Source organism: Ambystoma mexicanum, chromosome 8 (assembly GCF_040938575.1).
Source record: "Ambystoma mexicanum isolate Mex_15411 chromosome 8, UKY_AmexF1_1, whole genome shotgun sequence".
Classification (NCBI taxonomy): domain Eukaryota; kingdom Metazoa; phylum Chordata; class Amphibia; order Caudata; family Ambystomatidae; genus Ambystoma; species Ambystoma mexicanum.
This window is the reverse complement of record NC_090929.1, coordinates 731,105,926-731,124,202: the sequence shown is the minus strand read 5'-3', so window position 1 is coordinate 731,124,202 and position 18,277 is coordinate 731,105,926. Positions and strand designations below refer to the sequence as shown.

General features: G+C 47.4%; 55 non-coding genes and 4 pseudogenes across 55 annotated transcripts; all 59 read right to left on the bottom strand.

The window, feature by feature from the left end:
- Positions 1-29: 29 nt before the first annotated feature.
- Positions 30-148, bottom strand: LOC138475560 (5S ribosomal RNA). Its single transcript, XR_011269694.1, has one exon. It is a non-coding gene; the product is annotated as a 5S ribosomal RNA (ribosomal RNA).
- A 106-nt stretch (positions 149-254) lies between these two features.
- On the bottom strand, positions 255-373 carry LOC138475559 (5S ribosomal RNA). Its single transcript, XR_011269693.1, has one exon. It is a non-coding gene; the product is annotated as a 5S ribosomal RNA (ribosomal RNA).
- Positions 374-479: 106 nt separating this feature from the next.
- On the bottom strand, positions 480-598 carry LOC138475558 (5S ribosomal RNA). The gene has a single exon (XR_011269692.1). It is a non-coding gene; the product is annotated as a 5S ribosomal RNA (ribosomal RNA).
- Positions 599-704: 106 nt separating this feature from the next.
- LOC138478832 (5S ribosomal RNA) lies at positions 705-823 on the bottom strand. Its single transcript, XR_011272662.1, has one exon. It is a non-coding gene; the product is annotated as a 5S ribosomal RNA (ribosomal RNA).
- Positions 824-929: 106 nt separating this feature from the next.
- Positions 930-1,048, bottom strand: LOC138477855 (5S ribosomal RNA). Its single transcript, XR_011271776.1, has one exon. It is a non-coding gene; the product is annotated as a 5S ribosomal RNA (ribosomal RNA).
- Positions 1,049-1,512: 464 nt separating this feature from the next.
- On the bottom strand, positions 1,513-1,631 carry LOC138475741 (5S ribosomal RNA). The gene has a single exon (XR_011269858.1). It is a non-coding gene; the product is annotated as a 5S ribosomal RNA (ribosomal RNA).
- A 106-nt stretch (positions 1,632-1,737) lies between these two features.
- On the bottom strand, positions 1,738-1,856 carry LOC138478346 (5S ribosomal RNA). Its single transcript, XR_011272222.1, has one exon. It is a non-coding gene; the product is annotated as a 5S ribosomal RNA (ribosomal RNA).
- A 464-nt stretch (positions 1,857-2,320) lies between these two features.
- Positions 2,321-2,439, bottom strand: LOC138478051 (5S ribosomal RNA). The gene has a single exon (XR_011271954.1). It is a non-coding gene; the product is annotated as a 5S ribosomal RNA (ribosomal RNA).
- A 106-nt stretch (positions 2,440-2,545) lies between these two features.
- LOC138475556 (5S ribosomal RNA) lies at positions 2,546-2,664 on the bottom strand. The gene has a single exon (XR_011269690.1). It is a non-coding gene; the product is annotated as a 5S ribosomal RNA (ribosomal RNA).
- A 107-nt stretch (positions 2,665-2,771) lies between these two features.
- Positions 2,772-2,890, bottom strand: LOC138478863 (5S ribosomal RNA). Its single transcript, XR_011272690.1, has one exon. It is a non-coding gene; the product is annotated as a 5S ribosomal RNA (ribosomal RNA).
- Positions 2,891-2,996: 106 nt separating this feature from the next.
- On the bottom strand, positions 2,997-3,115 carry LOC138475555 (5S ribosomal RNA). Its single transcript, XR_011269689.1, has one exon. It is a non-coding gene; the product is annotated as a 5S ribosomal RNA (ribosomal RNA).
- A 464-nt stretch (positions 3,116-3,579) lies between these two features.
- LOC138479515 (5S ribosomal RNA) lies at positions 3,580-3,698 on the bottom strand. Its single transcript, XR_011273283.1, has one exon. It is a non-coding gene; the product is annotated as a 5S ribosomal RNA (ribosomal RNA).
- A 106-nt stretch (positions 3,699-3,804) lies between these two features.
- Positions 3,805-3,923, bottom strand: LOC138478024 (5S ribosomal RNA). Its single transcript, XR_011271929.1, has one exon. It is a non-coding gene; the product is annotated as a 5S ribosomal RNA (ribosomal RNA).
- Positions 3,924-4,029: 106 nt separating this feature from the next.
- Positions 4,030-4,148, bottom strand: LOC138478858 (5S ribosomal RNA). Its single transcript, XR_011272686.1, has one exon. It is a non-coding gene; the product is annotated as a 5S ribosomal RNA (ribosomal RNA).
- Positions 4,149-4,254: 106 nt separating this feature from the next.
- Positions 4,255-4,373, bottom strand: LOC138475554 (5S ribosomal RNA). Its single transcript, XR_011269688.1, has one exon. It is a non-coding gene; the product is annotated as a 5S ribosomal RNA (ribosomal RNA).
- Positions 4,374-4,837: 464 nt separating this feature from the next.
- On the bottom strand, positions 4,838-4,956 carry LOC138475553 (5S ribosomal RNA). The gene has a single exon (XR_011269687.1). It is a non-coding gene; the product is annotated as a 5S ribosomal RNA (ribosomal RNA).
- A 106-nt stretch (positions 4,957-5,062) lies between these two features.
- On the bottom strand, positions 5,063-5,181 carry LOC138475552 (5S ribosomal RNA). The gene has a single exon (XR_011269686.1). It is a non-coding gene; the product is annotated as a 5S ribosomal RNA (ribosomal RNA).
- A 106-nt stretch (positions 5,182-5,287) lies between these two features.
- On the bottom strand, positions 5,288-5,406 carry LOC138475550 (5S ribosomal RNA). Its single transcript, XR_011269685.1, has one exon. It is a non-coding gene; the product is annotated as a 5S ribosomal RNA (ribosomal RNA).
- A 106-nt stretch (positions 5,407-5,512) lies between these two features.
- On the bottom strand, positions 5,513-5,631 carry LOC138475549 (5S ribosomal RNA). The gene has a single exon (XR_011269684.1). It is a non-coding gene; the product is annotated as a 5S ribosomal RNA (ribosomal RNA).
- A 106-nt stretch (positions 5,632-5,737) lies between these two features.
- On the bottom strand, positions 5,738-5,856 carry LOC138475548 (5S ribosomal RNA). Its single transcript, XR_011269683.1, has one exon. It is a non-coding gene; the product is annotated as a 5S ribosomal RNA (ribosomal RNA).
- A 106-nt stretch (positions 5,857-5,962) lies between these two features.
- Positions 5,963-6,081, bottom strand: LOC138478831 (5S ribosomal RNA). Its single transcript, XR_011272661.1, has one exon. It is a non-coding gene; the product is annotated as a 5S ribosomal RNA (ribosomal RNA).
- Positions 6,082-6,187: 106 nt separating this feature from the next.
- Positions 6,188-6,306, bottom strand: LOC138477854 (5S ribosomal RNA). The gene has a single exon (XR_011271775.1). It is a non-coding gene; the product is annotated as a 5S ribosomal RNA (ribosomal RNA).
- A 464-nt stretch (positions 6,307-6,770) lies between these two features.
- On the bottom strand, positions 6,771-6,889 carry LOC138475729 (5S ribosomal RNA). Its single transcript, XR_011269847.1, has one exon. It is a non-coding gene; the product is annotated as a 5S ribosomal RNA (ribosomal RNA).
- A 106-nt stretch (positions 6,890-6,995) lies between these two features.
- On the bottom strand, positions 6,996-7,114 carry LOC138478345 (5S ribosomal RNA). Its single transcript, XR_011272221.1, has one exon. It is a non-coding gene; the product is annotated as a 5S ribosomal RNA (ribosomal RNA).
- Positions 7,115-7,578: 464 nt separating this feature from the next.
- On the bottom strand, positions 7,579-7,697 carry LOC138478049 (5S ribosomal RNA). The gene has a single exon (XR_011271952.1). It is a non-coding gene; the product is annotated as a 5S ribosomal RNA (ribosomal RNA).
- A 106-nt stretch (positions 7,698-7,803) lies between these two features.
- On the bottom strand, positions 7,804-7,922 carry LOC138475547 (5S ribosomal RNA). Its single transcript, XR_011269682.1, has one exon. It is a non-coding gene; the product is annotated as a 5S ribosomal RNA (ribosomal RNA).
- A 107-nt stretch (positions 7,923-8,029) lies between these two features.
- Positions 8,030-8,148, bottom strand: LOC138478862 (5S ribosomal RNA). Its single transcript, XR_011272689.1, has one exon. It is a non-coding gene; the product is annotated as a 5S ribosomal RNA (ribosomal RNA).
- A 106-nt stretch (positions 8,149-8,254) lies between these two features.
- On the bottom strand, positions 8,255-8,373 carry LOC138475546 (5S ribosomal RNA). The gene has a single exon (XR_011269681.1). It is a non-coding gene; the product is annotated as a 5S ribosomal RNA (ribosomal RNA).
- A 464-nt stretch (positions 8,374-8,837) lies between these two features.
- On the bottom strand, positions 8,838-8,956 carry LOC138479514 (5S ribosomal RNA). The gene has a single exon (XR_011273282.1). It is a non-coding gene; the product is annotated as a 5S ribosomal RNA (ribosomal RNA).
- Positions 8,957-9,062: 106 nt separating this feature from the next.
- LOC138478023 (5S ribosomal RNA) lies at positions 9,063-9,181 on the bottom strand. Its single transcript, XR_011271928.1, has one exon. It is a non-coding gene; the product is annotated as a 5S ribosomal RNA (ribosomal RNA).
- Positions 9,182-9,287: 106 nt separating this feature from the next.
- On the bottom strand, positions 9,288-9,406 carry LOC138478857 (5S ribosomal RNA). The gene has a single exon (XR_011272685.1). It is a non-coding gene; the product is annotated as a 5S ribosomal RNA (ribosomal RNA).
- Positions 9,407-9,512: 106 nt separating this feature from the next.
- LOC138475544 (5S ribosomal RNA) lies at positions 9,513-9,631 on the bottom strand. Its single transcript, XR_011269679.1, has one exon. It is a non-coding gene; the product is annotated as a 5S ribosomal RNA (ribosomal RNA).
- Positions 9,632-10,095: 464 nt separating this feature from the next.
- Positions 10,096-10,214, bottom strand: LOC138475543 (5S ribosomal RNA). Its single transcript, XR_011269678.1, has one exon. It is a non-coding gene; the product is annotated as a 5S ribosomal RNA (ribosomal RNA).
- Positions 10,215-10,320: 106 nt separating this feature from the next.
- Positions 10,321-10,439, bottom strand: LOC138475542 (5S ribosomal RNA). The gene has a single exon (XR_011269677.1). It is a non-coding gene; the product is annotated as a 5S ribosomal RNA (ribosomal RNA).
- Positions 10,440-10,545: 106 nt separating this feature from the next.
- On the bottom strand, positions 10,546-10,664 carry LOC138475541 (5S ribosomal RNA). Its single transcript, XR_011269676.1, has one exon. It is a non-coding gene; the product is annotated as a 5S ribosomal RNA (ribosomal RNA).
- A 106-nt stretch (positions 10,665-10,770) lies between these two features.
- Positions 10,771-10,889, bottom strand: LOC138475539 (5S ribosomal RNA). Its single transcript, XR_011269675.1, has one exon. It is a non-coding gene; the product is annotated as a 5S ribosomal RNA (ribosomal RNA).
- A 464-nt stretch (positions 10,890-11,353) lies between these two features.
- On the bottom strand, positions 11,354-11,472 carry LOC138475538 (5S ribosomal RNA). The gene has a single exon (XR_011269674.1). It is a non-coding gene; the product is annotated as a 5S ribosomal RNA (ribosomal RNA).
- A 106-nt stretch (positions 11,473-11,578) lies between these two features.
- Positions 11,579-11,687, bottom strand: LOC138474519 (5S ribosomal RNA; annotated as a pseudogene).
- A 106-nt stretch (positions 11,688-11,793) lies between these two features.
- LOC138476771 (5S ribosomal RNA) lies at positions 11,794-11,912 on the bottom strand. Its single transcript, XR_011270792.1, has one exon. It is a non-coding gene; the product is annotated as a 5S ribosomal RNA (ribosomal RNA).
- Positions 11,913-12,018: 106 nt separating this feature from the next.
- Positions 12,019-12,137, bottom strand: LOC138475537 (5S ribosomal RNA). Its single transcript, XR_011269673.1, has one exon. It is a non-coding gene; the product is annotated as a 5S ribosomal RNA (ribosomal RNA).
- A 463-nt stretch (positions 12,138-12,600) lies between these two features.
- LOC138475536 (5S ribosomal RNA) lies at positions 12,601-12,719 on the bottom strand. Its single transcript, XR_011269672.1, has one exon. It is a non-coding gene; the product is annotated as a 5S ribosomal RNA (ribosomal RNA).
- A 106-nt stretch (positions 12,720-12,825) lies between these two features.
- LOC138475535 (5S ribosomal RNA) lies at positions 12,826-12,944 on the bottom strand. The gene has a single exon (XR_011269671.1). It is a non-coding gene; the product is annotated as a 5S ribosomal RNA (ribosomal RNA).
- Positions 12,945-13,050: 106 nt separating this feature from the next.
- LOC138475534 (5S ribosomal RNA) lies at positions 13,051-13,169 on the bottom strand. Its single transcript, XR_011269670.1, has one exon. It is a non-coding gene; the product is annotated as a 5S ribosomal RNA (ribosomal RNA).
- Positions 13,170-13,275: 106 nt separating this feature from the next.
- Positions 13,276-13,394, bottom strand: LOC138475532 (5S ribosomal RNA). The gene has a single exon (XR_011269668.1). It is a non-coding gene; the product is annotated as a 5S ribosomal RNA (ribosomal RNA).
- Positions 13,395-13,858: 464 nt separating this feature from the next.
- LOC138473989 (5S ribosomal RNA) lies at positions 13,859-13,967 on the bottom strand (annotated as a pseudogene).
- A 106-nt stretch (positions 13,968-14,073) lies between these two features.
- LOC138480145 (5S ribosomal RNA) lies at positions 14,074-14,192 on the bottom strand. The gene has a single exon (XR_011273855.1). It is a non-coding gene; the product is annotated as a 5S ribosomal RNA (ribosomal RNA).
- A 464-nt stretch (positions 14,193-14,656) lies between these two features.
- LOC138473988 (5S ribosomal RNA) lies at positions 14,657-14,765 on the bottom strand (annotated as a pseudogene).
- A 106-nt stretch (positions 14,766-14,871) lies between these two features.
- On the bottom strand, positions 14,872-14,990 carry LOC138475531 (5S ribosomal RNA). The gene has a single exon (XR_011269667.1). It is a non-coding gene; the product is annotated as a 5S ribosomal RNA (ribosomal RNA).
- Positions 14,991-15,096: 106 nt separating this feature from the next.
- Positions 15,097-15,215, bottom strand: LOC138475530 (5S ribosomal RNA). The gene has a single exon (XR_011269666.1). It is a non-coding gene; the product is annotated as a 5S ribosomal RNA (ribosomal RNA).
- A 106-nt stretch (positions 15,216-15,321) lies between these two features.
- Positions 15,322-15,440, bottom strand: LOC138478830 (5S ribosomal RNA). Its single transcript, XR_011272660.1, has one exon. It is a non-coding gene; the product is annotated as a 5S ribosomal RNA (ribosomal RNA).
- Positions 15,441-15,546: 106 nt separating this feature from the next.
- Positions 15,547-15,665, bottom strand: LOC138475528 (5S ribosomal RNA). Its single transcript, XR_011269665.1, has one exon. It is a non-coding gene; the product is annotated as a 5S ribosomal RNA (ribosomal RNA).
- Positions 15,666-16,129: 464 nt separating this feature from the next.
- On the bottom strand, positions 16,130-16,248 carry LOC138479138 (5S ribosomal RNA). Its single transcript, XR_011272940.1, has one exon. It is a non-coding gene; the product is annotated as a 5S ribosomal RNA (ribosomal RNA).
- Positions 16,249-16,354: 106 nt separating this feature from the next.
- Positions 16,355-16,473, bottom strand: LOC138478022 (5S ribosomal RNA). The gene has a single exon (XR_011271927.1). It is a non-coding gene; the product is annotated as a 5S ribosomal RNA (ribosomal RNA).
- A 106-nt stretch (positions 16,474-16,579) lies between these two features.
- Positions 16,580-16,698, bottom strand: LOC138478048 (5S ribosomal RNA). Its single transcript, XR_011271951.1, has one exon. It is a non-coding gene; the product is annotated as a 5S ribosomal RNA (ribosomal RNA).
- A 106-nt stretch (positions 16,699-16,804) lies between these two features.
- LOC138474518 (5S ribosomal RNA) lies at positions 16,805-16,913 on the bottom strand (annotated as a pseudogene).
- Positions 16,914-17,377: 464 nt separating this feature from the next.
- Positions 17,378-17,496, bottom strand: LOC138475527 (5S ribosomal RNA). The gene has a single exon (XR_011269664.1). It is a non-coding gene; the product is annotated as a 5S ribosomal RNA (ribosomal RNA).
- A 106-nt stretch (positions 17,497-17,602) lies between these two features.
- On the bottom strand, positions 17,603-17,721 carry LOC138475526 (5S ribosomal RNA). The gene has a single exon (XR_011269663.1). It is a non-coding gene; the product is annotated as a 5S ribosomal RNA (ribosomal RNA).
- Positions 17,722-17,827: 106 nt separating this feature from the next.
- Positions 17,828-17,946, bottom strand: LOC138475525 (5S ribosomal RNA). Its single transcript, XR_011269662.1, has one exon. It is a non-coding gene; the product is annotated as a 5S ribosomal RNA (ribosomal RNA).
- A 106-nt stretch (positions 17,947-18,052) lies between these two features.
- LOC138475524 (5S ribosomal RNA) lies at positions 18,053-18,171 on the bottom strand. Its single transcript, XR_011269661.1, has one exon. It is a non-coding gene; the product is annotated as a 5S ribosomal RNA (ribosomal RNA).
- Positions 18,172-18,277: the final 106 nt, after the last annotated feature.

Here is an 18,277-nt window from a genome sequence, read left to right as displayed (position 1 = left end):
GCTCACTTCCTGAACTTGGAGCACAAAAAAGCCTACAGCACCTGGTATTCCCAGGCGGTCTCCCATCCAGGTACTAACTAGGCCCGACACTGCTTAGCTTCCGAGATCAGACGAGATCGGGCGCATTCAGTGTGGTGTGGCCGTAGGCTCTGGGCCTAGTGAGTTTTGTACTTTTAAGCACCTAGTCGGCTAGACCTTGCAGTTTTGAAAGGCAATTGAGAAATGGCTCACTTCCTGAACTTGGAGCACAAAAAAGCCTACAGCACCTGGTATTCCCAGGCGGTCTCCCATCCAGGTACTAACTAGGCCCGACACTGCTTAGCTTCCGAGATCAGACGAGATCGGGCGCATTCAGTGTGGTGTGGCCGTAGGCGCTGGTCCTAGTGAGTTTTGTACTTTTAAGCATCTAGTCGGCTAGACCTTGCAGTTTTGAAAGGCAATTGAGAAATGGCTCACTTCCTGAACTTGGAGCACAAAAAAGCCTACAGCACCTGGTATTCCCAGGCGGTCTCCCATCCAGGTACTAACTAGGCCCGACACTGCTTAGCTTCCGAGATCAGACGAGATCGGGCGCATTCAGTGTGGTGTGGCCGTAGGCTCTGGGCCTAGTGAGTTTTGTACTTTTAAGCATCTAGTCGGCTAGACCTTGCAGTTTTGAAAGGCAATTGAGAAATGGCTCACTTCCTGAACTTGGAGCACAAAAAAGCCTACAGCACCTGGTATTCCCAGGCGGTCTCCCATCCAGGTACTAACTAGGCCCGACACTGCTTAGCTTCCGAGATCAGACAAGATCGGGCGCATTCAGTGTGGTGTGGCCGTAGGCTCTGGGCCTAGTGAGTTTTGTACTTTTAAGCATCTAGTCGGCTAGACCTTGCAGTTTTGAAAGGCAATTGAGAAATGGCTCACTTCCTGAACTTGGAGCACAAAAAAGCCTACAGCACCTGGTATTCCCAGGCGGTCTCCCATCCAGGTACTAACTAGGCCCGACACTGCTTAGCTTCCGAGATCAGACGAGATCGGGCGCATTCAGTGTGGTGTGGCCATAGGCTCGAGTAATGCTAAGAATATTACTCTTATGCATTTGCATTTAGTAAGCTAAGCCATGCAGCCACTTGCAACATGATACCACGCTCATCGCTCGATCAGCGCTCGATCAGGCGAGATATATAAGACTGGTGGGCCCATTCAGGACTCCTATGTCTGGTAGGATAACTTTAATCCATCCATCCTGTTTCTGTTGCAGGGAGGTGGAGAGAACAATCAACACAATAACGGCTTTCTTTCATGCCTCTTGAAGGACTCAATATTCTCTGTACTGCATTACATGTGAAAGTCGATTTATTACCCATGAACACACTACCTGTATGCTAATTATATGTAAATAGGTAGCTCCAGCCCTCATAATGTTGTCCAACATTTCCGCTATAAAACGGGATAAAATTATTTTGGAAACATACCAAATTTGAAAAGTAATTGAGAAGTTGCGCAATTACTAATCATGGAGCACAAAATAGCCTACAGCACCTGGTATTCCCAGGCGGTCTCCCATCCAGGTACTAACTAGGCCCAACACTGCTTAGCTTCCGAGATCAGACGAGATCGGGCGCATTCAGTGTGGTGTGGCCGTAGGCTCTGGGCCTAGTGAGTTTTGTACTTTTAAGCATCTAGTCGGCTAGACCTTGCAGTTTTGAAAGGCAATTGAGAAATGGCTCACTTCCTGAACTTGGAGCACAAAAAAGCCTACAGCACCTGGTATTCCCAGGCAGTCTCCCATCCAGGTACTAACTAGGCCCGACACTGCTTAGCTTCCGAGATCAGACGAGATCGGGCGCATTCAGTGTGGTGTGGCCGTAGGCTCTAGGAATGCTAAGAATATTACTCTTATGCATTTGCATTTAGTAAGCTAAGCCATGCAGCCACTTGCAACATGATACCACGCTCATCGCTCGATCAGCGCTCGATCAGGCGAGATATATAAGACTGGTGGGCCCATTCAGGACTCCTATGTCTGGTAGGATAACTTTAATCCATCCATCCTGTTTCTGTTGCAGGGAGGTGGAGAGAACAATCAACACAATAACGGCTTTCTTTCATGCCTCTTGAAGGACTCAATATTCTCTGTACTGCATTACATGTGAAAGTCGATTTATTACCCATGAACACACTACCTGTATGCTAATTATATGTAAATAGGTAGCTCCAGCCCTCATAATGTTGTCCAACATTTCCGCTATAAAACGGGATAAAATTATTTTGGAAACATACCAAATTTGAAAAGTAATTGAGAAGTTGTGCAATTACTAATCATGGAGCACAAAATAGCCTACAGCACCTGGTATTCCCAGGCGGTCTCCCATCCAGGTACTAACTAGGCCCGACACTGCTTAGCTTCCGAGATCAGACGAGATCAGGCGCATTCAGTGTGGTGTGGCCGTAGGCTCTGGGCCTAGTGAGTTTTGTACTTTTAAGCATCTAGTCGGCTAGACCTTGCAGTTTTGAAAGGCAATTGAGAAATGGCTCACTTCCTGAACTTGGAGCACAAAAAAGCCTACAGCACCTGGTATTCCCAGGCGGTCTCCCATCCAGGTACTAACTAGGCCCGACACTGCTTAGCTTCCGAGATCAGACGAGATCGGGCGCATTCAGTGTGGTGTGGCCGTAGGCTCTGGTCCTAGTGAGTTTTGTACTTTTAAGCATCTAGTCGGCTAGACCTTGCAGTTTTGAAAGGCAATTGAGAAATGGCTCACTTCCTGAACTTGGAGCACAAAAAAAGCCTACAGCACCTGGTATTCCCAGGTGGTCTCCCATCCAGGTACTAACTAGGCCTGACACTGCTTAGCTTCCGAGATCAGACGAGATCGGGCGCATTCAGTGTGGTGTGGCCGTAGGCTCTGGGCCTAGTGAGTTTTGTACTTTTAAGCATCTAGTCGGCTAGACCTTGCAGTTTTGAAAGGCAATTGAGAAATGGCTCACTTCCTGAACTTGGAGCACAAAAAAGCCTACAGCACCTGGTATTCCCAGGCGGTCTCCCATCCAGGTACTAACTAGGCCCGACACTGCTTAGCTTCCGAGATCAGACGAGATCGGGCGCATTCAGTGTGGTGTGGCCGTAGGCTCTAGAAATGCTAAGAATATTACTCTTATGCATTTGCATTTAGTAAGCTAAGCCATGCAGCCACTTGCAACATGATACCACGCTCATCGCTCGATCAGCGCTCGATCAGGCGAGATATATAAGACTGGTGGGCCCATTCAGGACTCCTATGTCTGGTAGGATAACTTTAATCCATCCATCCTGTTTCTGTTGCAGGGAGGTGGAGAGAACAATCAACACAATAACGGCTTTCTTTCATGCCTCTTGAAGGACTCAATATTCTCTGTACTGCATTACATGTGAAAGTCGATTTATTACCCATGAACACACTACCTGTATGCTAATTATATGTAAATAGGTAGCTCCAGCCCTCATAATGTTGTCCAACATTTCCGCTATAAAACGGGATAAAATTATTTTGGAAACATACCAAATTTGAAAAGTAATTGAGAAGTTGTGCAATTACTAATCATGGAGCACAAAATAGCCTACAGCACCTGGTATTCCCAGGCGGTCTCCCATCCAGGTACTAACTAGGCCTGACACTGCTTAGCTTCCGAGATCAAACGAGATCGGGCGCATTCAGTGTGGTGTGGCCGTAGGCTCAGGGCCTAGTGAGTTTTGTACTTTTAAGCATCTAGTTGGCTAGACCTTGCAGTTTTGAAAGGCAATTGAGAAATGGCTCACTTCCTGAACTTGGAGCACAAAAAAGCCTACAGCACCTGGTATTCCCAGGCGGTCTCCCATCCAGGTACTAACTAGGCCCGACACTGCTTTGCTTCCGAGATCAGACGAGATCGGGCGCATTCAGTGTGGTGTGGCCGTAGGCTCTGGTCCTAGTGAGTTTTGTACTTTTAAGCATCTAGTCGGCTAGACCTTGCAGTTTTGAAAGGCAATTGAGAAATGGCTCACTTCCTGAACTTGGAGCACAAAAAAGCCTACAGCACCTGGTATTCCCAGGCGGTCTCCCATCCAGGTACTAACTAGGCCCGATACTGCTTAGCTTCCGAGATCAGACGAGATCGGGCGCATTCAGTGTGGTGTGGCCGTAGGCTCTGGACCTAGTGAGTTTTGTACTTTTAAGCATCTAGTCGGCTAGACCTTGCAGTTTTGAAAGGCAATTGAGAAATGGCTCACTTCCTGAACTTGGAGCACAAAAAAGCCTACAGCACCTGGTATTCCCAGGCGGTCTCCCATCCAGGTACTAACTAGGCCCGACACTGCTTAGCTTCCGAGATCAGACGAGATCGGGCGCATTCAGTGTGGTGTGGCCGTAGGCTCGAGTAATGCTAAGAATATTACTCTTATGCATTTGCATTTAGTAAGCTAAGCCATGCAGCCACTTGCAACATGATACCACGCTCATCGCTCGATCAGCGCTCGATCAGGCGAGATATATAAGACTGGTGGGCCCATTCAGGACTCCTATGTCTGGTAGGATAACTTTAATCCATCCATCCTGTTTCTGTTGCAGGGAGGTGGAGAGAACAATCAACACAATAACGGCTTTCTTTCATGCCTCTTGAAGGACTCAATATTCTCTGTACTGCATTACATGTGAAAGTCGATTTATTACCCATGAACACACTACCTGTATGCTAATTATATGTAAATAGGTAGCTCCAGCCCTCATAATGTTGTCCAACATTTCCGCTATAAAACGGGATAAAATTATTTTGGAAACATACCAAATTTGAAAAGTAATTGAGAAGTTGTGCAATTACTAATCATGGAGCACAAAATAGCCTACAGCACCTGGTATTCCCAGGCGGTCTCCCATCCAGGTACTAACTAGGCCCGACACTGCTTAGCTTCCGAGATCAGACGAGATCGGGCGCATTCAGTGTGGTGTGGCCGTAGGCTCAGGGCCTAGTGAGTTTTGTACTTTTAAGCATCTAGTCGGCTAGACCTTGCAGTTTTGAAAGGCAATTGAGAAATGGCTCACTTCCTGAACTTGGAGCACAAAAAAGCCTACAGCACCTGGTATTCCCAGGCGGTCTCCCATCCAGGTACTAACTAGGCCCGACACTGCTTAGCTTCCGAGATCAGACGAGATCGGGCGCATTCAGTGTGGTGTGGCCGTAGGCTCTGGTCCTAGTGAGTTTTGTACTTTTAAGCATCTAGTCGGCTAGACCTTGCAGTTTTGAAAGGCAATTGAGAAATGGCTCACTTCCTGAACTTGGAGCACAAAAAAGCCTACAGCACCTGGTATTCCCAGGCGGTCTCCCATCCAGGTACTAACTAGGCCCGACACTGCTTAGCTTCCGAGATCAGACGAGATCGGGCGCATTCAGTGTGGTGTGGCCGTAGGCTCTGGGCCTAGTGAGTTTTGTACTTTTAAGCACCTAGTCGGCTAGACCTTGCAGTTTTGAAAGGCAATTGAGAAATGGCTCACTTCCTGAACTTGGAGCACAAAAAAGCCTACAGCACCTGGTATTCCCAGGCGGTCTCCCATCCAGGTACTAACTAGGCCCGACACTGCTTAGCTTCCGAGATCAGACGAGATCGGGCGCATTCAGTGTGGTGTGGCCGTAGGCGCTGGTCCTAGTGAGTTTTGTACTTTTAAGCATCTAGTCGGCTAGACCTTGCAGTTTTGAAAGGCAATTGAGAAATGGCTCACTTCCTGAACTTGGAGCACAAAAAAGCCTACAGCACCTGGTATTCCCAGGCGGTCTCCCATCCAGGTACTAACTAGGCCCGACACTGCTTAGCTTCCGAGATCAGACGAGATCGGGCGCATTCAGTGTGGTGTGGCCGTAGGCTCTGGGCCTAGTGAGTTTTGTACTTTTAAGCATCTAGTCGGCTAGACCTTGCAGTTTTGAAAGGCAATTGAGAAATGGCTCACTTCCTGAACTTGGAGCACAAAAAAGCCTACAGCACCTGGTATTCCCAGGCGGTCTCCCATCCAGGTACTAACTAGGCCCGACACTGCTTAGCTTCCGAGATCAGACAAGATCGGGCGCATTCAGTGTGGTGTGGCCGTAGGCTCTGGGCCTAGTGAGTTTTGTACTTTTAAGCATCTAGTCGGCTAGACCTTGCAGTTTTGAAAGGCAATTGAGAAATGGCTCACTTCCTGAACTTGGAGCACAAAAAAGCCTACAGCACCTGGTATTCCCAGGCGGTCTCCCATCCAGGTACTAACTAGGCCCGACACTGCTTAGCTTCCGAGATCAGACGAGATCGGGCGCATTCAGTGTGGTGTGGCCATAGGCTCGAGTAATGCTAAGAATATTACTCTTATGCATTTGCATTTAGTAAGCTAAGCCATGCAGCCACTTGCAACATGATACCACGCTCATCGCTCGATCAGCGCTCGATCAGGCGAGATATATAAGACTGGTGGGCCCATTCAGGACTCCTATGTCTGGTAGGATAACTTTAATCCATCCATCCTGTTTCTGTTGCAGGGAGGTGGAGAGAACAATCAACACAATAACGGCTTTCTTTCATGCCTCTTGAAGGACTCAATATTCTCTGTACTGCATTACATGTGAAAGTCGATTTATTACCCATGAACACACTACCTGTATGCTAATTATATGTAAATAGGTAGCTCCAGCCCTCATAATGTTGTCCAACATTTCCGCTATAAAACGGGATAAAATTATTTTGGAAACATACCAAATTTGAAAAGTAATTGAGAAGTTGCGCAATTACTAATCATGGAGCACAAAATAGCCTACAGCACCTGGTATTCCCAGGCGGTCTCCCATCCAGGTACTAACTAGGCCCAACACTGCTTAGCTTCCGAGATCAGACGAGATCGGGCGCATTCAGTGTGGTGTGGCCGTAGGCTCTGGGCCTAGTGAGTTTTGTACTTTTAAGCATCTAGTCGGCTAGACCTTGCAGTTTTGAAAGGCAATTGAGAAATGGCTCACTTCCTGAACTTGGAGCACAAAAAAGCCTACAGCACCTGGTATTCCCAGGCAGTCTCCCATCCAGGTACTAACTAGGCCCGACACTGCTTAGCTTCCGAGATCAGACGAGATCGGGCGCATTCAGTGTGGTGTGGCCGTAGGCTCTAGGAATGCTAAGAATATTACTCTTATGCATTTGCATTTAGTAAGCTAAGCCATGCAGCCACTTGCAACATGATACCACGCTCATCGCTCGATCAGCGCTCGATCAGGCGAGATATATAAGACTGGTGGGCCCATTCAGGACTCCTATGTCTGGTAGGATAACTTTAATCCATCCATCCTGTTTCTGTTGCAGGGAGGTGGAGAGAACAATCAACACAATAACGGCTTTCTTTCATGCCTCTTGAAGGACTCAATATTCTCTGTACTGCATTACATGTGAAAGTCGATTTATTACCCATGAACACACTACCTGTATGCTAATTATATGTAAATAGGTAGCTCCAGCCCTCATAATGTTGTCCAACATTTCCGCTATAAAACGGGATAAAATTATTTTGGAAACATACCAAATTTGAAAAGTAATTGAGAAGTTGTGCAATTACTAATCATGGAGCACAAAATAGCCTACAGCACCTGGTATTCCCAGGCGGTCTCCCATCCAGGTACTAACTAGGCCCGACACTGCTTAGCTTCCGAGATCAGACGAGATCAGGCGCATTCAGTGTGGTGTGGCCGTAGGCTCTGGGCCTAGTGAGTTTTGTACTTTTAAGCATCTAGTCGGCTAGACCTTGCAGTTTTGAAAGGCAATTGAGAAATGGCTCACTTCCTGAACTTGGAGCACAAAAAAGCCTACAGCACCTGGTATTCCCAGGCGGTCTCCCATCCAGGTACTAACTAGGCCCGACACTGCTTAGCTTCCGAGATCAGACGAGATCGGGCGCATTCAGTGTGGTGTGGCCGTAGGCTCTGGTCCTAGTGAGTTTTGTACTTTTAAGCATCTAGTCGGCTAGACCTTGCAGTTTTGAAAGGCAATTGAGAAATGGCTCACTTCCTGAACTTGGAGCACAAAAAAAGCCTACAGCACCTGGTATTCCCAGGTGGTCTCCCATCCAGGTACTAACTAGGCCTGACACTGCTTAGCTTCCGAGATCAGACGAGATCGGGCGCATTCAGTGTGGTGTGGCCGTAGGCTCTGGGCCTAGTGAGTTTTGTACTTTTAAGCATCTAGTCGGCTAGACCTTGCAGTTTTGAAAGGCAATTGAGAAATGGCTCACTTCCTGAACTTGGAGCACAAAAAAGCCTACAGCACCTGGTATTCCCAGGCGGTCTCCCATCCAGGTACTAACTAGGCCCGACACTGCTTAGCTTCCGAGATCAGACGAGATCGGGCGCATTCAGTGTGGTGTGGCCGTAGGCTCTAGAAATGCTAAGAATATTACTCTTATGCATTTGCATTTAGTAAGCTAAGCCATGCAGCCACTTGCAACATGATACCACGCTCATCGCTCGATCAGCGCTCGATCAGGCGAGATATATAAGACTGGTGGGCCCATTCAGGACTCCTATGTCTGGTAGGATAACTTTAATCCATCCATCCTGTTTCTGTTGCAGGGAGGTGGAGAGAACAAGCAACACAATAACGGCTTTCTTTCATGCCTCTTGAAGGACTCAATATTCTCTGTACTGCATTACATGTGAAAGTCGATTTATTACCCATGAACACACTACCTGTATGCTAATTATATGTAAATAGGTAGCTCCAGCCCTCATAATGTTGTCCAACATTTCCGCTATAAAACGGGATAAAATTATTTTGGAAACATACCAAATTTGAAAAGTAATTGAGAAGTTGTGCAATTACTAATCATGGAGCACAAAATAGCCTACAGCACCTGGTATTCCCAGGCGGTCTCCCATCCAGGTACTAACTAGGCCTGACACTGCTTAGCTTCCGAGATCAAACGAGATCGGGCGCATTCAGTGTGGTGTGGCCGTAGGCTCAGGGCCTAGTGAGTTTTGTACTTTTAAGCATCTAGTTGGCTAGACCTTGCAGTTTTGAAAGGCAATTGAGAAATGGCTCACTTCCTGAACTTGGAGCACAAAAAAGCCTACAGCACCTGGTATTCCCAGGCGGTCTCCCATCCAGGTACTAACTAGGCCCGACACTGCTTTGCTTCCGAGATCAGACGAGATCGGGCGCATTCAGTGTGGTGTGGCCGTAGGCTCTGGTCCTAGTGAGTTTTGTACTTTTAAGCATCTAGTCGGCTAGACCTTGCAGTTTTGAAAGGCAATTGAGAAATGGCTCACTTCCTGAACTTGGAGCACAAAAAAGCCTACAGCACCTGGTATTCCCAGGCGGTCTCCCATCCAGGTACTAACTAGGCCCGATACTGCTTAGCTTCCGAGATCAGACGAGATCGGGCGCATTCAGTGTGGTGTGGCCGTAGGCTCTGGACCTAGTGAGTTTTGTACTTTTAAGCATCTAGTCGGCTAGACCTTGCAGTTTTGAAAGGCAATTGAGAAATGGCTCACTTCCTGAACTTGGAGCACAAAAAAGCCTACAGCACCTGGTATTCCCAGGCGGTCTCCCATCCAGGTACTAACTAGGCCCGACACTGCTTAGCTTCCGAGATCAGACGAGATCGGGCGCATTCAGTGTGGTGTGGCCGTAGGCTCGAGTAATGCTAAGAATATTACTCTTATGCATTTGCATTTAGTAAGCTAAGCCATGCAGCCACTTGCAACATGATACCACGCTCATCGCTCGATCAGCGCTCGATCAGGCGAGATATATAAGACTGGTGGGCCCATTCAGGACTCCTATGTCTGGTAGGATAACTTTAATCCATCCATCCTGTTTCTGTTGCAGGGAGGTGGAGAGAACAATCAACACAATAACGGCTTTCTTTCATGCCTCTTGAAGGACTCAATATTCTCTGTACTGCATTACATGTGAAAGTCGATTTATTACCCATGAACACACTACCTGTATGCTAATTATATGTAAATAGGTAGCTCCAGCCCTCATAATGTTGTCCAACATTTCCGCTATAAAACGGGATAAAATTATTTTGGAAACATACCAAATTTGAAAAGTAATTGAGAAGTTGTGCATTTACTAATCATGGAGCACAAAATAGCCTACAGCACCTGGTATTCCCAGGCGGTCTCCCATCCAGGTACTAACTAGGCCCGACACTGCTTAGCTTCCGAGATCAGACGAGATCGGGCGCATTCAGTGTGGTGTGGCCGTAGGCTCTGGGCCTAGTGAGTTTTGTACTTTTAAGCATCTAGTCGGCTAGACCTTGCAGTTTTGAAAGGCAATTGAGAAATGGCTCACTTCCTGAACTTGGAGCACAAAAAAGCCTACAGCACCTGGTATTCCCAGGCGGTCTCCCATCCAGGTACTAACTAGGCCCGACACTGCTTAGCTTCCGAGATCAGACGAGATCGGGCGCATTCAGTGTGGTGTGGCCGTAGGCTCTGGTCCTAGTGAGTTTTGTACTTTTAAGCATCTAGTCGGCTAGACCTTGCAGTTTTGAAAGGCAATTGAGAAAATGCTCACTTCCTGAACTTGGAGCACAAAAAAGCCTACAGCACCTGGTATTCCCAGGCGGTCTCCCATCCAGGTACTAACTAGGCCCGACACTGCTTAGCTTCCGAGATCAGACGAGATCGGGCGCATTCAGTGTGGTGTGGCCGTAGGCTCTGGGCCTAGTGAGTTTTGTACTTTTAAGCATCTAGTCGGCTAGACCTTGCAGTTTTGAAAGGCAATTGAGAAATGGCTCACTTCCTGAACTTGGAGCACAAAAAAGCCTACAGCACCTGGTATTCCCAGGCGGTCTCCCATCCAGGTACTAACTAGGCCCGACACTGCTTAGCTTCCGAGATCAGACGAGATCGGGCGCATTCAGTGTGGTGTGGCCGTAGGCTCTAGAAATGCTAAGAATATTACTCTTATGCATTTGCATTTAGTAAGCTAAGCCATGCAGCCACTTGCAACATGATACCACGCTCATCGCTCGATCAGCGCTCGATCAGGCGAGATATATAAGACTGGTGGGCCCATTCAGGACTCCTATGTCTGGTAGGATAACTTTAATCCATCCATCCTGTTTCTGTTGCAGGGAGGTGGAGAGAACAATCAACACAATAACGGCTTTCTTTCATGCCTCTTGAAGGACTCAATATTCTCTGTACTGCATTACATGTGAAAGTCGATTTATTACCCATGAACACACTACCTGTATGCTAATTATATGTAAATAGGTAGCTCCAGCCCTCATAATGTTGTCCAACATTTCCGCTATAAAACGGGATAAAATTATTTTGGAAACATACCAAATTTGAAAAGTAATTGAGAAGTTGTGCAATTACTAATCATGGAGCACAAAATAGCCTACAGCACCTGGTATTCCCAGGCGGTCTCCCATCCAGGTACTAACTAGGCCCGACACTGCTTAGCTTCCGAGATCAGACGAGATCGGGCGCATTCAGTGTGGTGTGGCCGTAGGCTCTGGGCCTAGTGAGTTTTGTACTTTTAAGCATCTAGTCGGCTAGACCTTGCAGTTTTGAAAGGCAATTGAGAAATGGCTCACTTCCTGAACTTGGAGCACAAAAAAGCCTACAGCACCTGGTATTCCCAGGCGGTCTCCCATCCAGGTACTAACTAGGCCCGACACTGCTTAGCTTCCGAGATCAGACGCATTCAGTGTGGTGTGGCCGTAGGCTCTGGTCCTAGTGAGTTTTGTACTTTTAAGCATCTAGTCGGCTAGACCTTGCAGTTTTGAAAGGCAATTGAGAAATGGCTCACTTCCTGAACTTGGAGCACAAAAAAGCCTACAGCACCTGGTATTCCCAGGTGGTCTCCCATCCAGGTACTAACTAGGCCCGACACTGCTTAGCTTCCGAGATCAGACGAGATCGGGCGCATTCAGTGTGGTGTGGCCGTAGGCTCTGGGCCTAGTGAGTTTTGTACTTTTAAGCATCTAGTCGGCTAGACCTTGCAGTTTTGAAAGGCAATTGAGAAATGGCTCACTTCCTGAACTTGGAGCACAAAAAAGCCTACAGCACCTGGTATTCCCAGGCGGTCTCCCATCCAGGTACTAACTAGGCCCGACACTGCTTAGCTTCCGAGATCAGACGAGATCGGGCGCATTCAGTGTGGTGTGGCCGTAGGCTCTAGAAATGCTAAGAATATTACTCTTATGCATTTTCATTTAGTAAGCTAAGCCATGCAGCCACTTGCAACATGATACCACGCTCAGCGCTCGATCAGGCTCGATCAGGCGAGATATATAAAACTGGTGGGCCCATTCAGGACTCCTATGTCTGGTAGGATAACTTTAATCCATCCATCCTGTTTCTGTTGCAGGGAGGTGGAGAGAACAATCAACACAATAACGGCTTTCTTTCATGCCTCTTGAAGGACTCAATATTCTCTGTACTGCATTACATGTGAAAGTCGATTTATTACCCATGAACACACTACCTGTATGCTAATTATATGTAAATAGGTAGCTCCAGCCCTCATAATGTTGTCCAACATTTCCGCTATAAAACGGGATAAAATTATTTTGGAAACATACAAAATTTGAAAAGTAATTGAGAAGTTGTGCAATTACTAATCATGGAGCACAAAATAGCCTACAGCACCTGGTATTCCCAGGCGGTCTCCCATCCAGGTACTAACTAGGCCCGACACTGCTTAGCTTCCGAGATCAGACGAGATCGGGCGCATTCAGTGTGGTGTGGCCGTAGGCTCAGGGCCTAGTGAGTTTTGTACTTTTAAGCATCTAGTCGGCTAGACCTTGCAGTTTTGAAAGGCAATTGAGAAATGGCTCACTTCCTGAACTTGGAGCACAAAAAAGCCTACAGCACCTGGTATTCCCAGGCGGTCTCCCATCCAGGTACTAACTAGGCCCGACACTGCTTAGCTTCCGAGATCAGACGAGATCGGGCGCATTCAGTGTGGTGTGGCCGTAGGCTCTGGTCCTAGTGAGTTTTGTACTTTTAAGCATCTAGTCGGCTAGACCTTGCAGTTTTGAAAGGCAATTGAGAAATGGCTCACTTCCTGAACTTGGAGCACAAAAAAGCCTACAGCACCTGGTATTCCCAGGCGGTCTCCCATCCAGGTACTAACTAGGCCCGACACTGCTTAGCTTCCGAGATCAGACGAGATCGGGCGCATTCAGTGTGGTGTGGCCGTAGGCTCTGGGCCTAGTGAGTTTTGTACTTTTAAGCACCTAGTCGGCTAGACCTTGCAGTTTTGAAAGGCAATTGAGAAATGGCTCACTTCCTGAACTTGGAGCACAAAAAAGCCTACAGCACCTGGTATTCCCAGGCGGTCTCCCATCCAGGTACTAACTAGGCCCGACACTGCTTAGCTTCCGAGATCAGACGAGATCGGGCGCATTCAGTGTGGTGTGGCCGTAGGCTCGAGTAATGCTAAGAATATTACTCTTATGCATTTGCATTTAGTAAGCTAAGCCATGCAGCCACTTGCAACATGATACCACGCTCATCGCTCGATCAGCGCTCGATCAGGCGAGATATATAAGACTGGTGGGCCCATTCAGGACTCCTATGTCTGGTAGGATAACTTTAATCCATCCATCCTGTTTCTGTTGCAGGGAGGTGGAGAGAACAATCAACACAATAACGGCTTTCTTTCATGCCTCTTGAAGGACTCAATATTCTCTGTACTGCATTACATGTGAAAGTCGATTTATTACCCATGAACACACTACCTGTATGCTAATTATATGTAAATAGGTAGCTCCAGCCCTCATAATGTTGTCCAACATTTCCGCTATAAAACGGGATAAAATTATTTTGGAAACATACCAAATTTGAAAAGTAATTGAGAAGTTGCGCAATTACTAATCATGGAGCACAAAATAGCCTACAGCACCTGGTATTCCCAGGCGGTCTCCCATCCAGGTACTAACTAGGCCCGACACTGCTTAGCTTCCGAGATCGGGCGCATTCAGTGTGGTGTGGCCGTAGGCTCTGGGCCTAGTGAGTTTTGTACTTTTAAGCATCTAGTCGGCTAGACCTTGCAGTTTTGAAAGGCAATTGAGAAATGGCTCACTTCCTGAACTTGGAGCACAAAAAAGCCTACAGCACCTGGTATTCCCAGGCAGTCTCCCATCCAGGTACTAACTAGGCCAGACACTGCTTAGCTTCCGAGATCAGACGAGATCGGGCGCATTCAGTGTGGTGTGGCCGTAGGCTCTAGTAATGCTAAGAATATTACTCTTATGCATTTGCATTTAGTAAGCTAAGCCATGCAGCCACTTGCAACATGATACCACGCTCATCGCTCGATCAGCGCTCGATCAGGCGAGATATATAAGACTGGTGGGCCCATTCAGGACTCCTATGTCTGGTAGGATAACTTTAATCCATCCATCCTGTTTCTGTTGCAGGGAGGTGGAGAGAACAATCAACACAATAACGGCTTTCTTTCATGCCTCTTGAAGGACTCAATATTCTCTGTACTGCATTACATGTGAAAGTCGATTTATTACCCATGAACACACTACCTGTATGCTAATTATATGTAAATAGGTAGCTCCAGCCCTCATAATGTTGTCCAACATTTCCGCTATAAAACGGGATAAAATTATTTTGGAAACATACCAAATTTGAAAAGTAATTGAGAAGTTGTGCAATTACAAATCATGGAGCACAAAATAGCCTACAGCACCTGGTATTCCCAGGCGGTCTCCCATCCAGGTACTAACTAGGCCCGACACTGCTTAGCTTCCGAGATCGGGCGCATTCAGTGTGGTGTGGCCGTAGGCTCTGGGCCTAGTGAGTTTTGTACTTTTAAGCATCTAGTTGGCTAGACCTTGCAGTTTTGAAAGGCAATTGAGAAATGGCTCACTTCCTGAACTTGGAGCACAAAAAAGCCTACAGCACCTGGTATTCCCAGGCGGTCTCCCATCCAGGTACTAACTAGGCCCGACACTGCTTAGCTTCCGAGATCAGACGAGATCGGGCGCATTCAGTGTGGTGTGGCCGTAGGCTCTGGTCCTAGTGAGTTTTGTACTTTTAAGCATCTAGTCGGCTAGACCTTGCAGTTTTGAAAGGCAATTGAGAAATGGCTCACTTCCTGAACTTGGAGCACAAAAAAGCCTACAGCACCTGGTATTCCCAGGCGGTCTCCCATCCAGGTACTAACTAGGCCCGACACTGCTTAGCTTCCGAGATCAGACGAGATCGGGCGCATTCAGTGTGGTGTGGCCGTAGGCTCTGGGCCTAGTGAGTTTTGTACTTTTAAGCATCTAGTCGGCTAGACCTTGCAGTTTTGAAAGGCAATTGAGAAATGGCTCACTTCCTGAACTTGGAGCACAAAAAAGCCTACAGCACCTGGTATTCCCAGGCGGTCTCCCATCCAGGTACTAACTAGGCCCGACACTGCTTAGCTTCCGAGATCAGACAAGATCGGGCGCATTCAGTGTGGTGTGGCCGTAGGCTCTGGGCCTAGTGAGTTTTGTACTTTTAAGCATCTAGTCGGCTAGACCTTGCAGTTTTGAAAGGCAATTGAGAAATGGCTCACTTCCTGAACTTGGAGCACAAAAAAGCCTACAGCACCTGGTATTCCCAGGCGGTCTCCCATCCAGGTACTAACTAGGCCCGACACTGCTTAGCTTCCGAGATCAGACGAGATCGGGCGCATTCAGTGTGGTGTGGCCGTAGGCTCGAGTAATGCTAAGAATATTACTCTTATGCATTTGCATTTAGTAAGCTAAGCCATGCAGCCACTTGCAACATGATACCACGCTCATCGCTCGATCAGCGCTCGATCAGGCGAGATATATAAGACTGGTGGGCCCATTCAGGACTCCTATGTCTGGTAGGATAACTTTAATCCATCCATCCTGTTTCTGTTGCAGGGAGGTGGAGAGAACAATCAACACAATAACGGCTTTCTTTCATGCCTCTTGAAGGACTCAATATTCTCTGTACTGCATTACATGTGAAAGTCGATTTATTACCCATGAACACACTACCTGTATGCTAATTATATGTAAATAGGTAGCTCCAGCCCTCATAATGTTGTCCAACATTTCCGCTATAAAACGGGATAAAATTATTTTGGAAACATACCAAATTTGAAAAGTAATTGAGAAGTTGTGCAATTACTAATCATGGAGCACAAAATAGCCTACAGCACCTGGTATTCCCAGGCGGTCTCCCATCCAGGTACTAACTAGGCCCGACACTGCTTAGCTTCCGAGAGCAAACGAGATCGGGCGCATTCAGTGTGGTGTGGCCGTAGGCTCAGGGCCTAGTGAGTTTTGTACTTTTAAGCATCTAATCGGCTAGACCTTGCAGTTTTGAAAGGCAATTGAGAAATGGCTCACTTCCTGAACTTGGAGCACAAAAAAGCCTACAGCACCTGGTATTCCCAGGCGGTCTCCCATCCAGGTACTAACTAGGCCCGACACTGCTTTGCTTCCGAGATCAGACGAGATCGGGCGCATTCAGTGTGGTGTGGCCGTAGGCTCTGGTCCTAGTGAGTTTTGTACTTTTAAGCATCTAGTCGGCTAGACCTTGCAGTTTTGAAAGGCAATTGAGAAATGGCTCACTTCCTGAACTTGGAGCACAAAAAAGCCTACAGCACCTGGTATTCCCAGGCGGTCTCCCATCCAGGTACTAACTAGGCCCGACACTGCTTAGCTTCCGAGATCAGACGAGATCAGGCGCATTCAGTGTGGTGTGGCCGTAGGCTCTGGACCTAGTGAGTTTTGTACTTTTAAGCATCTAGTCGGCTAGACCTTGCAGTTTTGAAAGGCAATTGAGAAATGGCTCACTTCCTGAACTTGGAGCACAAAAAAGCCTACAGCACCTGGTATTCCCAGGCGGTCTCCCATCCAGGTACTAACTAGGCCCGACACTGCTTAGCTTCCGAGATCAGACGCATTCAGTGTGGTGTGGCCGTAGGCTCGAGTAATGCTAAGAATATTACTCTTATGCATTTGCATTTAGTAAGCTAAGCCATGCAGCCACTTGCAACATGATACCACGCTCATCGCTCGATCAGCGCTCGATCAGGCGAGATATATAAGACTGGTGGGCCCATTCAGGACTCCTATGTCTGGTAGGATAACTTTAATCCATCCATCCTGTTTCTGTTGCAGGGAGGTGGAGAGAACAATCAACACAATAACGGCTTTCTTTCATGCCTCTTGAAGGACTCAATATTCTCTGTACTGCATTACATGTGAAAGTCGATTTATTACCCATGAACACACTACCTGTATGCTAATTATATGTAAATAGGTAGCTCCAGCCCTCATAATGTTGTCCAACATTTCCGCTATAAAACGGGATAAAATTATTTTGGAAACATACCAAATTTGAAAAGTAATTGAGAAGTTGTGCAATTACTAATCATGGAGCACAAAATAGCCTACAGCACCTGGTATTCCCAGGCGGTCTCCCATCCAGGTACTAACTAGGCCCGACACTGCTTAGCTTCCGAGATCAGACGAGATCGGGCGCATTCAGTGTGGTGTGGCCGTAGGCTCTGGGCCTAGTGAGTTTTGTACTTTTAAGCATCTAGTCGGCTAGACCTTGCAGTTTTGAAAGGCAATTGAGAAATGGCTCACTTCCTGAACTTGGAGCACAAAAAAGCCTACAGCACCTGGTATTCCCAGGCGGTCTCCCATCCAGGTACTAACTAGGCCCGACACTGCTTAGCTTCCGAGATCAGACGAGATCGGGCGCATTCAGTGTGGTGTGGCCGTAGGCTCTGGTCCTAGTGAGTTTTGTACTTTTAAGCATCTAGTCGGCTAGACCTTGCAGTTTTGAAAGGCAATTGAGAAATGGCTCACTTCCTGAACTTGGAGCACAAAAAAGCCTACAGCACCTGGTATTCCCAGGCGGTCTCCCATCCAGGTACTAACTAGGCCCGACACTGCTTAGCTTCCGAGATCAGACGAGATCGGGCGCATTCAGTGTGGTGTGGCCGTAGGCTCTGGGCCTAGTGAGTTTTGTACTTTTAAGCATCTAGTCGGCTAGACCTTGCAGTTTTGAAAGGCAATTGAGAAATGGCTCACTTCCTGAACTTGGAGCACAAAAAAGCCTACAGCACCTGGTATTCCCAGGCGGTCTCCCATCCAGGTACTAACTAGGCCCGACACTGCTTAGCTTCCGAGATCAGACGAGATCGGGCGCATTCAGTGTGGTGTGGCCGTAGGCTCTGGTCCTAGTGAGTTTTGTACTTTTAAGCATCTAGTCGGCTAGACCTTGCAGTTTTGAAAGGCAATTGAGAAATGGCTCACTTCCTGAACTTGGAGCACAAAAA